The sequence below is a fragment of the Suricata suricatta genome, chromosome 2 (genome assembly GCF_006229205.1).
Source record: "Suricata suricatta isolate VVHF042 chromosome 2, meerkat_22Aug2017_6uvM2_HiC, whole genome shotgun sequence".
Taxonomy (NCBI): Eukaryota; Metazoa; Chordata; class Mammalia; order Carnivora; family Herpestidae; genus Suricata; species Suricata suricatta.
The window spans coordinates 133216443-133229060 of record NC_043701.1 but is presented as its reverse complement, the minus strand read 5'-3'; the positions used below and the strand labels follow the sequence as shown (position 1 = coordinate 133229060).

At 53.3% G+C, this 12618-nt stretch overlaps 1 protein-coding gene across 3 annotated transcripts in view; it reads right to left on the bottom strand.

Moving 5' to 3' along the window:
• CDH23 (cadherin related 23) overlaps positions 1–12612 on the bottom strand; it is a 413185-nt gene extending 400573 nt beyond the window's left edge. For all 3 annotated transcript variants that reach the window (XM_029931861.1, XM_029931856.1, XM_029931860.1), the window contains exon 1: positions 12508–12612. The gene's annotated coding sequence lies outside the window, so the exon portion shown is untranslated. The remainder of the gene's footprint in view (positions 1–12507) is intronic.
• Positions 12613–12618: the final 6 nt, after the last annotated feature.

The following is a 12618-nucleotide window of genomic DNA, read 5'->3' as shown; positions in this document are numbered from 1 at the left end:
AAAGCAGGCTTCAGGCTCTGAGCTGTCAGCGCAGAGCCCAGCATGGGACTCGAACCCATAAATTGTGAGCCAAAGTCAGATGCTTAACTGACTGACCCACCCAGGTACCCCTCAAAAGCCAATTCTAAAATTTATATAGAAATGTAAAGAACCAAAGTCAACAAAAAGGTGAAGAAGAACAAAGCTGGGGGATTTATATCACTAGATATCAAGACTGCATGTACAAAGCTATAGTAATTACACTGTGAAGTTGGTATTGGTATAAGAACAGTCAAATATGCCCCCAAAATCTGCATAAACATGTATCGATTCCAAAAGACACATAACCAACAATCATAACATCCTTTCCAGCCCCAAATTGGAAGCAACCCAACTGTCCCTCAACAGCAGAATGGGTAAACTGTGGAATTTTCACACAATGAATACTCTACAGGAATAAGAATGAATGAGTGTGACTATACAGGATTGATCTCGCAAATAAGCTGCAGACGAGAAAAAAAAAACATCACAAAGAGAATATACCACGTGATTAAATTTTATCAAGTTTAAAAGAGAGGAAACGAATGTATGGTATTAGAAGTCGGCCTTGGAGTTACCTTTAGGGACTAGTGACAGGCAGATGGCTTCTGACATTTTTTTCCCTCGGTTTGGGCAGCAGTTTCAGGGAAGTGGTCACTGTCATCATTCGTGCTGTATGATCTGGATACTTTTCTGTATATTATACTTCAATTAAAAAGCTGACGAAAAAAGCCCCGGGTGGATAGGCACCGTCAGGGCTGCAGTGCCCCGCCTCTCTTTTTTGCTTGCCTACCATGGGAGCACAAGGCCAGTGGACACAGAGAGAGGCCACAGCCTCTGGGCAAAGGGGCCTCTTCCTCCATGAAGCCTTCCAAGACTGCCAAACGGTTCCCCCAACCACCTTTGAACCTACACAGCCTCTCTCACAGGTATAATAGTTATTCCTGGCACCCCCAGGTAGCCTCCAAGGCTGTGAGCTTCCAGAATGCAGGAGCTGAGAATAATACATAATAATAGCACTTGTTGAGCATTCACTAGATGGCAGGCACTTTTTCTAACCAATTTACAGGCAGCAACTCATTTAGCCCTTCCCATAACCCTGTGAAGTGACTACTGCCGCTATCCTGATTTTCCAGATGAGAAAACCAGAAAAGAATGATTTATTAAGTTGCCTAAGGCCACACAGCTAGTAATGGGAAGAGCAAGGATTCGAACCTGGGTAGTCTGGCTCAGAAACACGCTCTTTGTTTCAGCTGTGAGCCCACTGATGAGGCCTCGGGTCTGGAGCCCGGGTGACCTGGCCCATACCAAGCACAAATGAAGGGATGGCTCCCTATTTCTTTGAGGCTGGCAAATGTCTGTGGACAGGGATGAAGTGTGTAACGCCTTGAAGCCCCCGCACCCCCCGTTCTAAAGTAAGGCACAGCAGGCAGGCCCAGCCGGGGGCTGGTGAAGAAGCTGGGTCAAAGCCTGGGTTCGGGGGCAAGTTCCTTCCCTATCCTGTAGAGGAGGGCCTGGGACTTTCTCAGAGTTCAGACTCCCCCCCCACCCCCTACCCCCCTGCTGACCTCACTCAGAACAAGGAGAAGGTGCAGGATGGGGGCGCCTGTTCCCCTCCTAGGCACTGGCCAGGGGCCCTCTGCTGTTCCCCGCCACCCCCTCTCCAGGCTAGGGCTCCGGAAATAGCTCCTTGTAAGGCAAAGCCAGCCTCCTCTGGGAATGGATGAATTCTAGCACCTCGGACTCTCCACCTGTCACCTGACACATCATGTAACAAGTGTCTTCTCGAACCTGCCTTCAAGCTGTCCTGCTGCAGTTTACGCACATGCCCTTTGCTCTGTCTGGAAGAGGTCCTTGTCTCTGCCAGAGTCTTTCTTTCTTTTCCGGGGGGGTATGTGGGTACAGAGAGGCTCCTTGGGGAAAGGTCTGGGGGGCTTTTGCCAGGCTCCCAACACTTAGAATGACAGTCCCCACAGCATTCAAAGAGAAAGTCAGAGTTTACGCACCCCTAACTTACGTCCAACAGTCCTGCGTGTCGGAGGCCAAAGCCTGGGGGGACAAAACAGTCCCGTGTGCCTGGCAACCAGAAGCAGCCCAGCCAGGGGGCCCCGCTGGCACAGGAGACATGGCACATCATGCCAGAGGCCAGGGCAGGCCTGGTGCCCAGTTCGGCAAACAGCCCTGTAAATCAGGCCGGGGGCAGGGCACAAGAGAAGGACCACCCTTACATTTGGCCAGGGCTGAGCGGTGTGCCCACTGCACCGCACCTGTTTGTGAGTACACGTGCACACGCACAGCCAAGGCCACGAGGGTCAAAGTCAGAATGAGAGCGAGCTGTTAGTGCAAAGAGCTTCTAAGCTGGAAAGATGAAAGGGAAACAGAGAAGCTGTGTCTCCACCTGGCCGTCCCCATTCCCCCCTGCCCTCGCCTGCCAGCCAGGCCCTCCATAGCGAGCCCCTGCTCACGTAAGCTGTGAAACACACAGGTGCAACCAGGTCACCTAGTTAACAGCCTCCCTCCCGCTGTATTATTCATGGGCTCCCATCTCCCGGCCTGAGCTCCAGTTTCCAACAGCCTGCAGGCTCGGCTTGGCAGGTCAAGCAGCCCGGCAGGCCTAGTCTGTGGCAATCCCCACTCTACACGCCATGCCCTTCCCGCCCCCTAGTTATGATGCAAACACTCCTGGCCCCTCCCCCTGCCCTGTGTCAACCTGCACTTCGGGGAAGGAGGAGGGCTTTGGGGTCTGCAAGGAAGAGCAAAGAAACACCTTAGCTGAGTTAGGCTTGAGATGCTAACATTTCCAAAGGGAGCTCCAGGTCCCCCTCCTCTCTGTCACACACACACACACACACACACAGAATCAGCTGTCCCCAATATGGTACTCTGAATAAGTGTGAGAGCCCACAGGAAGCAAGGACCATGTCCTGTCTATTTCTGTGCTTTAGTGTGCTCTGTGATGTAGTTGTCCTGCAAACAGTAGGTGCTTAATAAATGTTTGCTGATGGGGCTCCTGGGTGGCTTGTAGTTGGCAAGTTCAAGACCTGCATCAAGCTCTGTGCTGACAGCTGAGAGCCTGGAGCCTCCTTTGGACTCTGTGTCTCCCTCTCTCTCTGCCCCTCCCTGGCTCAGGCTATGTCTCTCTCTCAAAAATAAACATTAAAAAAATTTTTAAGTAAAAATAAATATTTGCTCGTTTGTACACTCTCCCCAATAGATGGGTGTGAAATTGATAGAGTGGGCACAAGTCATCAAGCCTAAGCAAAGACACCCCTATTGGGTTTAGAGACTCATGTTTTTTTAGCATCGATCTGCATATGTCTGGTAAATCCCACATCATTTGTCATTCATACACAGTGATAACTAATAAATATTTTTAAAGCTATTTTTCAATTTTTTAATGTTTTATTTATTTTTGACACAGAGAGAGACAGAGCATGAGAGGGGGAGGGGCAGAGAGAGAAGGAGACACAGAACCGGAAGCAGGCTCCAGGCTCTGAACTATTAGCACAGAGCCTAACGTGGGGCTCGAACCCACAAATGTGAGATCTGACCTGAGCCAAAGTCGGAGGCTTAGCTGACTGAGCCACCCAGGCACCCTGATAACTAATAAATATTGATTGAAAGATCGCAGTTTCTCCATGTCACAACACATTTTGCCACACACTTTCAGGCATCCCACAGCAGCCTCTACTTCCTGAGTCTAGTTGACCGGCCAGAAGGATGGTCCCCCTACTTCACAGGTAAGAAAACCATGGCTCAGAGAACTAAAGCACATGAGTTAACACAAGGAGTAACTGCAGTCTTCACATGCTTGTTGGGGATTTCTTGCTTTACAGTTCACACTGCCTCATGGTTCCCACGCACACATCAACATGAATAAACTACAAGATAAACCTGTGGTCTCCCAGCGAGGTGACTCAGACCAGGACCCAGCGTCTAAGCCCAGGTCACTTCAGGGCAAACACCTGGCCAGAAACAAGGCAGATAGCTCATCGCTGGCTAGGCCGATGGCAGAGGGTAAGTGTGGGCTGGGGTGCAATCCCAGGGGTCATTGCTTTCAATCCCCAGGCTTTTCAGGTGGGAAGAGCTGGGGTCCGGGTAGGGTCCCCGGGTCCAGGCAAGTGCAGAAACCCCTAAAGACATGACCCTCTGCGACAGGGGCAACCCCATCAGGGCAGATGACCAAAGCTGGGAAGATGCCCTGTTGGTCACACCCATGGACATTTAAATCACTGTCCAGCCTCACTCTCTTAAATGTCTGGGTGCTGCAGGCACTGAATGTCCCACCCCCAAACCACGGTCAGTCACAGGTGAAGTCCAGACAATGCGGAACACACACAACTGGCTAGACCCAGAGTCCAGCCCCATTGCTGCCTCTGTGCAGACCCGAGGCAGGTCACCTCTCCTTTCTGAGCTCAGGGTCTGTCTGTATAATCAGGGTTTTGGCTCTGGCCTTCTCCAAATGCAGTACAGGGTAAAGAACAGACATGATTAGAGAGTCTGACTGCCTGGCTCAAATTCCAGCGCATCACCTGCTAGCTGTGTGACTTTAGGTGAACTTCTTAACCTCTCTGTGCCTCCGATCTCTCATCTGTAAAGTAACAGCGATCCCTACCTCAGCGGGCTGTGGTCGGGACCAAGCAAGGAATTTTTCCTGAAGTGCTAAGACCAGCGCCCAGCACACATAAACACTTAGGAAGATTTCCTATTATTATTGCCAGTCCTGACACTCTGGAAGACTATGACAGAGGACACAATAAACTGGTCATCCATAGGCCCCATGCAGCTTGCTCAAGGATTTTTCCTAGAAGACACATCCCACAAGGGCAGGGGCCACTGATTGGCCCCAGGGGCCTAGAACGGTGCCTGGCACACAGTAAAGGCTCAGTAAGTATTTGATAAATGAATGAACGGCCTCATGGTGTTTTTAAATATTTGAATTCGTTGCTAACACTTAAAATACCAAAATTTTGCATTTTTAAGAATCTGCACTTCTAGATAATTTTGGAGTCAGGCTGTTGGCCTACCTTCCAGCTTAACAAGCTGAGGGCAGGAATGCAAGCAGTGGCGCCCCCTTTAGACGGGGTGGGCACGAGCAGTTTGCCACAGGGCCTGCACAGCCAGGCTGCCTCCAAACGTCGGCCGTCTGGATGTCACAGGCACCCAAATGTTCCCCCTGGCCCCGGCTCAATCATGGGTGAAGTCCAGACAGCAAGTCAGGTTTGCATTTCCCCAGCCCCAGAGCAATCTGCCCACAGGCCCTTCTATTTTTTTATTTTTTTTATTTTTTTATGTTTATTATGTTATTATTGAGACAGAGAGAAACAGAGCACAAGTGGGGAAGGGGCAGAGAGAGAGGGAGACACAGAATCCAAAGCAGGCTCCAGGCTCTGAGCTGTCAGCGCAGAGTCTGATGCGGGGCTCCAACCCACAAACTGAGAGATCATGACCTGAGCCGAAATCAGATGCTCAGCCAACTGAGCCACCCAGGTGCCCCACCCCGGGCCCTTCTCCAGGGCCCCAGGGTCCCCTCCCAGCTCCCCTCCCACCCCCCGTCCAGGAAAGGAGACAAGCCTGCAGGTCTGCACATCACCCCACCCCTTGGCACTGGAGCCCCCCTACTCCAGACAGGCCAGCCGCTCTCCCCAGAGGACGTGACCCTTAATGCTCCACAATCATCCTTGCTGGGCTGAAAACCCCCCAGCATAAAAGAGCAATGGGCAGATGAACTTAACCCTTGCCTTTCTCATGAAAGTGTGCAGAGAAAATGGGGGGCAGGGGGAGGAACAAACACACACACACCCCAGAGATAAAGCTGGTTTCTCAAGTATTAGTACCCACACCAGGCCCACTCCACTCGGAGCCTCTATGCGGAGGGACGTGGTGTCGCATGCTCAGTAAGCCTGGTGGCCTGTGTGCTGAGGGGGATGGTGGGGACGGCCAGTGGACACCTGTGCCCCTCCCTCCTACCACTCCCCTCCCCAGTGCTGCGAGGGCTCGTCCACAGGGATGGATCATAGCTTCCCATCCTCCAGGAAGCCTCCCACAACCACGCTATTTTCTTTTTTTTTATTTTATTTTTCTAAATTTTTTAACATTTATTTATTCTTGAGAGAGAGACAGCATGAGCAGAGGAGGGGCAGAGAGGGAGGGAGACACAGAATTCGAAGACAGGCTCCAGGCTCTGAACGAGCGGTCAGCACAGAGCCCGATGTGGGGCTCAAACCCACGAACCGTGAGATCATGACCTGAGCCGAAGCTGGACGCTTAACTGACGGAGCCACCCAGGCGCCCCACATGATGTTTCTAGTGACCGGCACCACTGCAGATTCTCAGCTTGAATCCCCGACAGACCGAGGATAGAGCTAGATAGAGCCTGCTACACTAATGATGCTCAGGACCGCCGACCCAATGGCTGAGCGAGAGGCCCCCTCAACGGTGCACATGAGACCCTAAAACATAAAGGAGGATGGGTTTGGAAGGACCTTCTGCCCCTCTGCCCAGGACGTGCTGGTTTCCCAGTGGCATTCCACCCAAAGATCGCCCTCTAACAGGAAGCCACAGGCCTCAGAGAAGGGGCAGTAAGGCCTGGCTTAGAGTTCCCCAATTAGCAGCCAGAAAAAGCCAGTATCCCTTGCAGACAGGACCAGTGATACAAATGGATACCCAGACATGGTCCCAGCCACCCTGGGGTTTTTTTCCTCTCCCTCTCTTTCCTCCCTCTCTCTCGCTCTCCCCTCTACATCCCTCCCTCCCTCGCTTTCGCTGGCTCCCAAATTACAGCCTTCTGTCAGAAACAGAGACAATCAAGGTGGCACACAGGGCCCTTGTCACAAATGGCATCTCAGGTCCTCTCCAAATGGAGCGCGGCCTTTAAAGAGAAAAGCGGCGCCGCGGCTATCAGCCTGCCTTGGGGAAGATGCGTCCAGGCCACAAGAGACTCCCTCCCACGTAGGCTGATCAGCCTGCAGGAAGTTCTGGGTGCCTGTGATTACAGAGCCAGGTGCGGGGCTGCCGGGATCCAAGGGATGAAGGCCTCCCCGGCCTCCTCCACATCTCACGCCAGGGCAGGAGAGGCAGGCCTCAGCCCCTGACCGGCCACCACCCAGATCTACCTCACCCAGGGAGAGGGCCTAGAACAAGCCCATTCCCCGGCTCGGGGCCTCAGTTTCCCCACCTGTAACATGGGGAGTCTAGCTATTTCTAAGGACCCTTCCAGCGCTCGGAATGGAGGTCACAAACTCCAATAGCTAAAGGGCAAATGAGTAAAGAGGGATCAAATGTAAGATGTCAGGGCTGGTGGAGTCTGTGGAGAATGAAGGCTGTGAGCTCAACTAAGTCTTAAAGGAGGCCTTCAGGCAGAACTCAATGTGGGACAGAAGTCAGAGTGAGGGCGGAGGTGGTTACTTCTGGAGTGGGTGACACTGCCTGGGAAGGGACTTGCAGGAGCCCGCAGCGGTGCTGGGAGCCCGCCCCATCCACAGGGCGGCCCCACAGGTGGATACACGTGCACAAGTTAGCTACTTCTATTTCAGCTCTGTTTCCCTCAAAGGCATGTAATCCTCGAAGGATTTTTAAAATAAAAATGTGAGTAAATAAAAGGAGCGGCTGCAACTCGGCATCCAACCAACAACCGCCAGTGGGAACACGGATCCGCCAGTGCCAGGTCCATCAGAGGTGCCAGAAATCCAGATTTGTATGCAAAAAATGCTGTCGTTCTAATGTTGTTAGTAACTAATTTAAAATTAAAACTCACAGTCACACACGTGCACACACAGACATACCCACAGACAGACACAGACACACATACCTTCGGGGAGAATTCAATTTCCGAGCTTACGAATTGTCAAGCTCTCAAAATTGCTAGACTCTAACATGCCCCACCCATGACTAGATCAACCGGGATGATCGTGAAAGCTACCACATTTTGCATGCGTCCTGTGAGCCAGGCACTGCACAAAAGGCTTTCGTACGTACCATTTTCTCCTTATTCACGTTGACAGCAAGCCTGCAAGGTCATTGGAAATTATTCCCATTTAACAGACGGGAAAACTAAGGCCCAGGAGAGGTTGCATGCCCGACCAAGGCTTCGGAGCTCAAGAGTGTACACGCTGGTGTTCAATCCCAGCTCTGTCTGCTGCCAAGCTGCCTTCCAAAAATTAGGAAGCCAACAGGTTTGCAATCATCCTTAGTGACACAGCTTGAGGCCCCTGAAGCTGAGGACGATGTCTCCTATTCCCATGCCCCCTGGCAAAACCTTGAGCCACAGAGACTCCCACAGCCTCTACGAGATAGCCCCTCAAGAGCACAGATGCCGAGACCCAATCATAGAGACCAGCAAGGAGCAGCAAAGGCCTGCCCGCTTCCCCGTGGCAGATTCAGGTTAAATTTCACAGTGGAAGACTAGAAAGCTGTCTCCATGTAGCTCCTTCTTAAATACATCCAGTTTCTCACTGACACCCTTCTGGTCAATAAAGGTGGTAAGAATACACGTTTTCTGCCCTAGGGGATTTGACAGAGCTATTTTCATATTGAACCGAAATAAATATGGCCCATAAATGCTCCAGTTTTTCTGAATTGACTCTGCTGCACAAATGATTAGTCACCACTGCTGTGAATATGCAGATCGAGATACGGAAATTTCCAGCACTCCAGAAGCACACCTTGTGCCCTCGTCATTACATCCCAGGGTGACCATGATTCTGTCTCCTGTCCCCGAGATGAGTTTTGCCTCCAGTGGCCCCTTTCATATGGGGCCTGTGGCCTTCTGTTCTCGAGGTCCCCACCACGCCCTGTCATCTCACATGTGGCACCAAGTTCTGTGTGTGCCTCCCAGCCCTCACAGGCATATGAGTTTGAGACCTCCATGCCAAGGGCGGACGCCTGCAGCCCAAAATACAGCATGACAGGCAAAGCTGGCCAGTTGGTTGAGAAGAACCAACACGGACCGCTAAAACCGGTTATAGGCATACCAAATGCCCTGCATGGTAATGACCTGTTAAAGGCAGGGCTAGAAGGGGTAGTGGACAGTCTACCAGCGTGGCAGGCCCTGAGGATACAAGGAGGAGTAAGTAAGATCCAGCCCACGCCCCGTGCTGCCAGGAACTCACTGTCCAGAGGTGGGGGGGATCAGACCCCTGCTGAGGAGCAAAAAGCGCCCAGGAAGGAGGAGAGGGAGGGAGGCAGGGGCTGGAGAGGAATCCATAAAGGCTTCCCAGGGTTGGTGATCCTGAGCGAGCGGTGTCAGCAATGCGCATGTAAGTGCACAAGCCTGGAGCACAGAAAAACTCTTTCTGATCAGCACTCCATTCTTCCTGGAGGCTAAACACTCCCATGCAGCAGAGCCTAACTCATGACGGACCTTGCTCACCTGTTACCCGCACAAAGATTGCCCCAGTGCCAAGAGAAACACTAATCAAGGTTCAAGATAAAAAATGAATTAAAAAAAAACCCCACTGTAATTGCTTGAAATCAATGAGTTCAAAGGCAATGAAGGTAATTTTTAAAAACAGCTTTACATTTTAAAACATTACACTTTTGAAAACCTGAACGTTCATAAAAACAGTCTTTTCTTCATCTAGCTGTGTTTAGCTCTCACTGATGAAGGAACAGCTCACATCCATGTCACTGTGGTCAGGCGCATGCCCGTGCTGACCTGTGCCCTCCCACACGGCTCTCTTGTCACTCTGCACCCTGGAAGGAAGCCAGCTTAGGGGAAGAACAGTCCTGTTTAGACAAGGCTGAGGCGCATGCCATGACCTTTCACCTGTGACACCACTGCCTTCACCGGGCCTCTGAGCCAAATCTGCTGTATCTTCTAGGCTCAGGTCAGTCTTGATGGCTTCAGGGTCGCTATCATTCCTTCAGAAGCCCAGGGGGTAACTTGCCACCATCCTGGCATCATCCTTGTGTTTTGACGTTCAGCCCCAGCACAGCAAAAGAGAATGTGCAGACAGGGTTTGGGGTAAGAGTCGAGCCTGGTGAGCACCCTGCCCCCATGGGCTATCCGAAATTAGCACGTATGCAGCTCCCTCTGCCTAAGTCCTGGGGCCACTGAGAGGTGTGATCAACGGGGCCCTCTGCCATCTGGGAGGGACAGATGAAGTGGAGGACAGTTACTCAAGTCCTTCCCTTTGAAAGACAGCATTTATCCAGCCCCAGGCTTCCTAGGGGCAGAGCAGTGTATCGGATTTCAGAAACTGCCCTGTGCCCATTTTCTACCAACCCAAATGCAGCATGCACACACACACAGAGCAACGCTTTGACTGCACAGAAAGCTGGGCTGCTACCTGAATCTGTTTAAAGGTCCCCATAACACAGACACCTCCTGGCGTTAGCAGGGGATGGCCCTGAGGCGCCAGAGGTAACCATTTCCCGACCCTAGCATGACTGTCCAGAAAAAGAAGTTCCAGTCTCGTTCTCAAACCCATGTCCTGATCCGCTCCCCTGAGTAACACTCCTTCTGCACCACGGGGTTGTGAAATGCTTATTTCCCTAAAAGATACTGTGGACCAGGGCTTCTCAAACTTTATTGAGCAAATCACTCAGGGATCTTGCCAAATACACATCCTGATTCAAGAGTTTTGGGATGGGGCAGAAGAGTCTGCCTTTCTACGAAGTCCCCAGGTGATCCTGATCCTGAGTGTCCACAGGCCACCCTTGGGACAACAAGGCTCCACCAGGCCTTCACCTCCCAGAAGTATGTGCATGTAAAGTCAGGACTTCAGAGACACCCTTTAAAATATTAAACTCAAAGAAATGAACCCTAAATGGTGAAATGGCAGGTAAAGCAGCTTGTTGGAAGAGGGAGGCAAACAGGACCATGCCAATATAACCCTCCAATCAGGCTCTCAGGAGGCAGATGTGAGGAGCCCAGCTGCTTGAGGATCAGGAAGGCCAAGACAGCCATGTGTGTGGGGCCCGGCCCAGATAAGGCCCCGATGCCAGCTCCAGGCCTCCCACTCCCTCACTGTCCACCACTCAGCTCACACCCATCACTTCCGTAGTGCCACCTTTCCAGTCCATGGGGTACTCACATCCTCTGTCATGGAGGTCCTCTGCTTTCTGACCCTCTCCAGCCCAGGGGGAACCAGCCCCAAGAATTCCTCTTCCCAGCTGAGCACCCCCCCCACTCCTGGCCCTTCCTCCCTCAGAATGACCTCCAGTCCCCCACCCAGGAAGGTGCTGCCCGCAGTGCGCCTACCCTGCACCTAGACCCAAACGTTAACTCCACGCCACCTCTCCCCACTGTGGGCTGACTCATCAGCACCTCGCACCTGGCTCCAACCAGGGCCCTTGAAACCCACCCCCACCCAGGCAAGGGTCTGACTCCACTCAATATGCCCGCAGGATGCACATACGATCCTCATGTGCCTTTTCAGCTTATATCAAAATTCAAATTGGGGTGGGGGCTCTTGCTAATTGCCTGAACGGCAAGGGTCAATGGCTCTGGTCTAAGAAAGAGGGCAAAGTACATAGAAGAGGCAGGAGCTGCTTCCAGAATTACTAGGGAGGGAAGAGGCGTGTTACTACTCAGGAAATGCTAATTTCCCCCTACTGGGCCACTGACAACACCATGGCTGGGGGGTTGGGGTCGCAGTGGGGCGGTGGCCGGCGGCGATGGCACCGGATCTCCGCTCTGAGCACACAAGCAACGACTATAGGTGCCGGCTCCCGCAAAGCAAGATACTCGCCGGCTGATGCCGCCACCACCTCGGAACGCGCGGGCTCTCCACGCGTCCCGGGCTGACCTGCAGGGGAGATGAGGGACAGCGGTCCTGAACGCAGGCCTCCAGGGACAGCCAGCACCGTCGGTGGTGGACCTGCCACCGGACCGACTGGGGAAGCGAAGTGCAAGCCGCACTCCCTGCTCCCTGCTCCGCGAGGAGTGCGTTTTCCCAAAGCCAGATCGGTTTGGGAAGGTTGCGGGGGTCCTCTGGGGTCTCTCGCGGTTACTGAGAGGATAGGGCAGAGCTACGTGACTCTAGGTCCCTCCAGCGCCACTGCCCATTCCGCGGTGGCGGCGCGCCCCACCCCATTCCACTATTCAAACGGGGACCCAGAGAGCGAAGGGGACAGGATTGGGATCCCAACGTCCTCTTTACCGCCAAAATTCTTCCCATCCCGGACCCAGACCAGACCCTTTCTAGGGCGCGGAGAGCAAAACGACCTAATGTCCAGGAACCGGGTGAAGAGTGCGGTGCCTGTCCCCTCCAGGCCAACCCGGCGGGAATTCGAGTTCCCGGGAATCAAAGTTGTCGCGCGCGTCGGGCCGCGGGCTTCGAGAGGGCGCAGGACCCGAGCCAGGGGCCGGGGTGATGGAAGGAGGCCCCGGCCGCTCGCCGCGGGCGATGGCTGTGCCGGGAACAAGTGGTTCGGCGGCTGCGGTCGCGACCCCACGCCTCCAACTTTCCCACCGCGTGGCGGGCGAACGGCGCGGAGAAGGAGAGGGAAGCGGGGAGGGAAGGGGCGGTGCGCAGCTCTCGGTACCGTGTGCGTGTGCGGAGATGCGCCGCGTCGCGCCTTGGGCTCCGCTCTCCGCCGGGTCGGCCCCCACGGGCAGCCTGCTCCGCTGCTGGCCACCGCCGCGTCTCGCCGCCG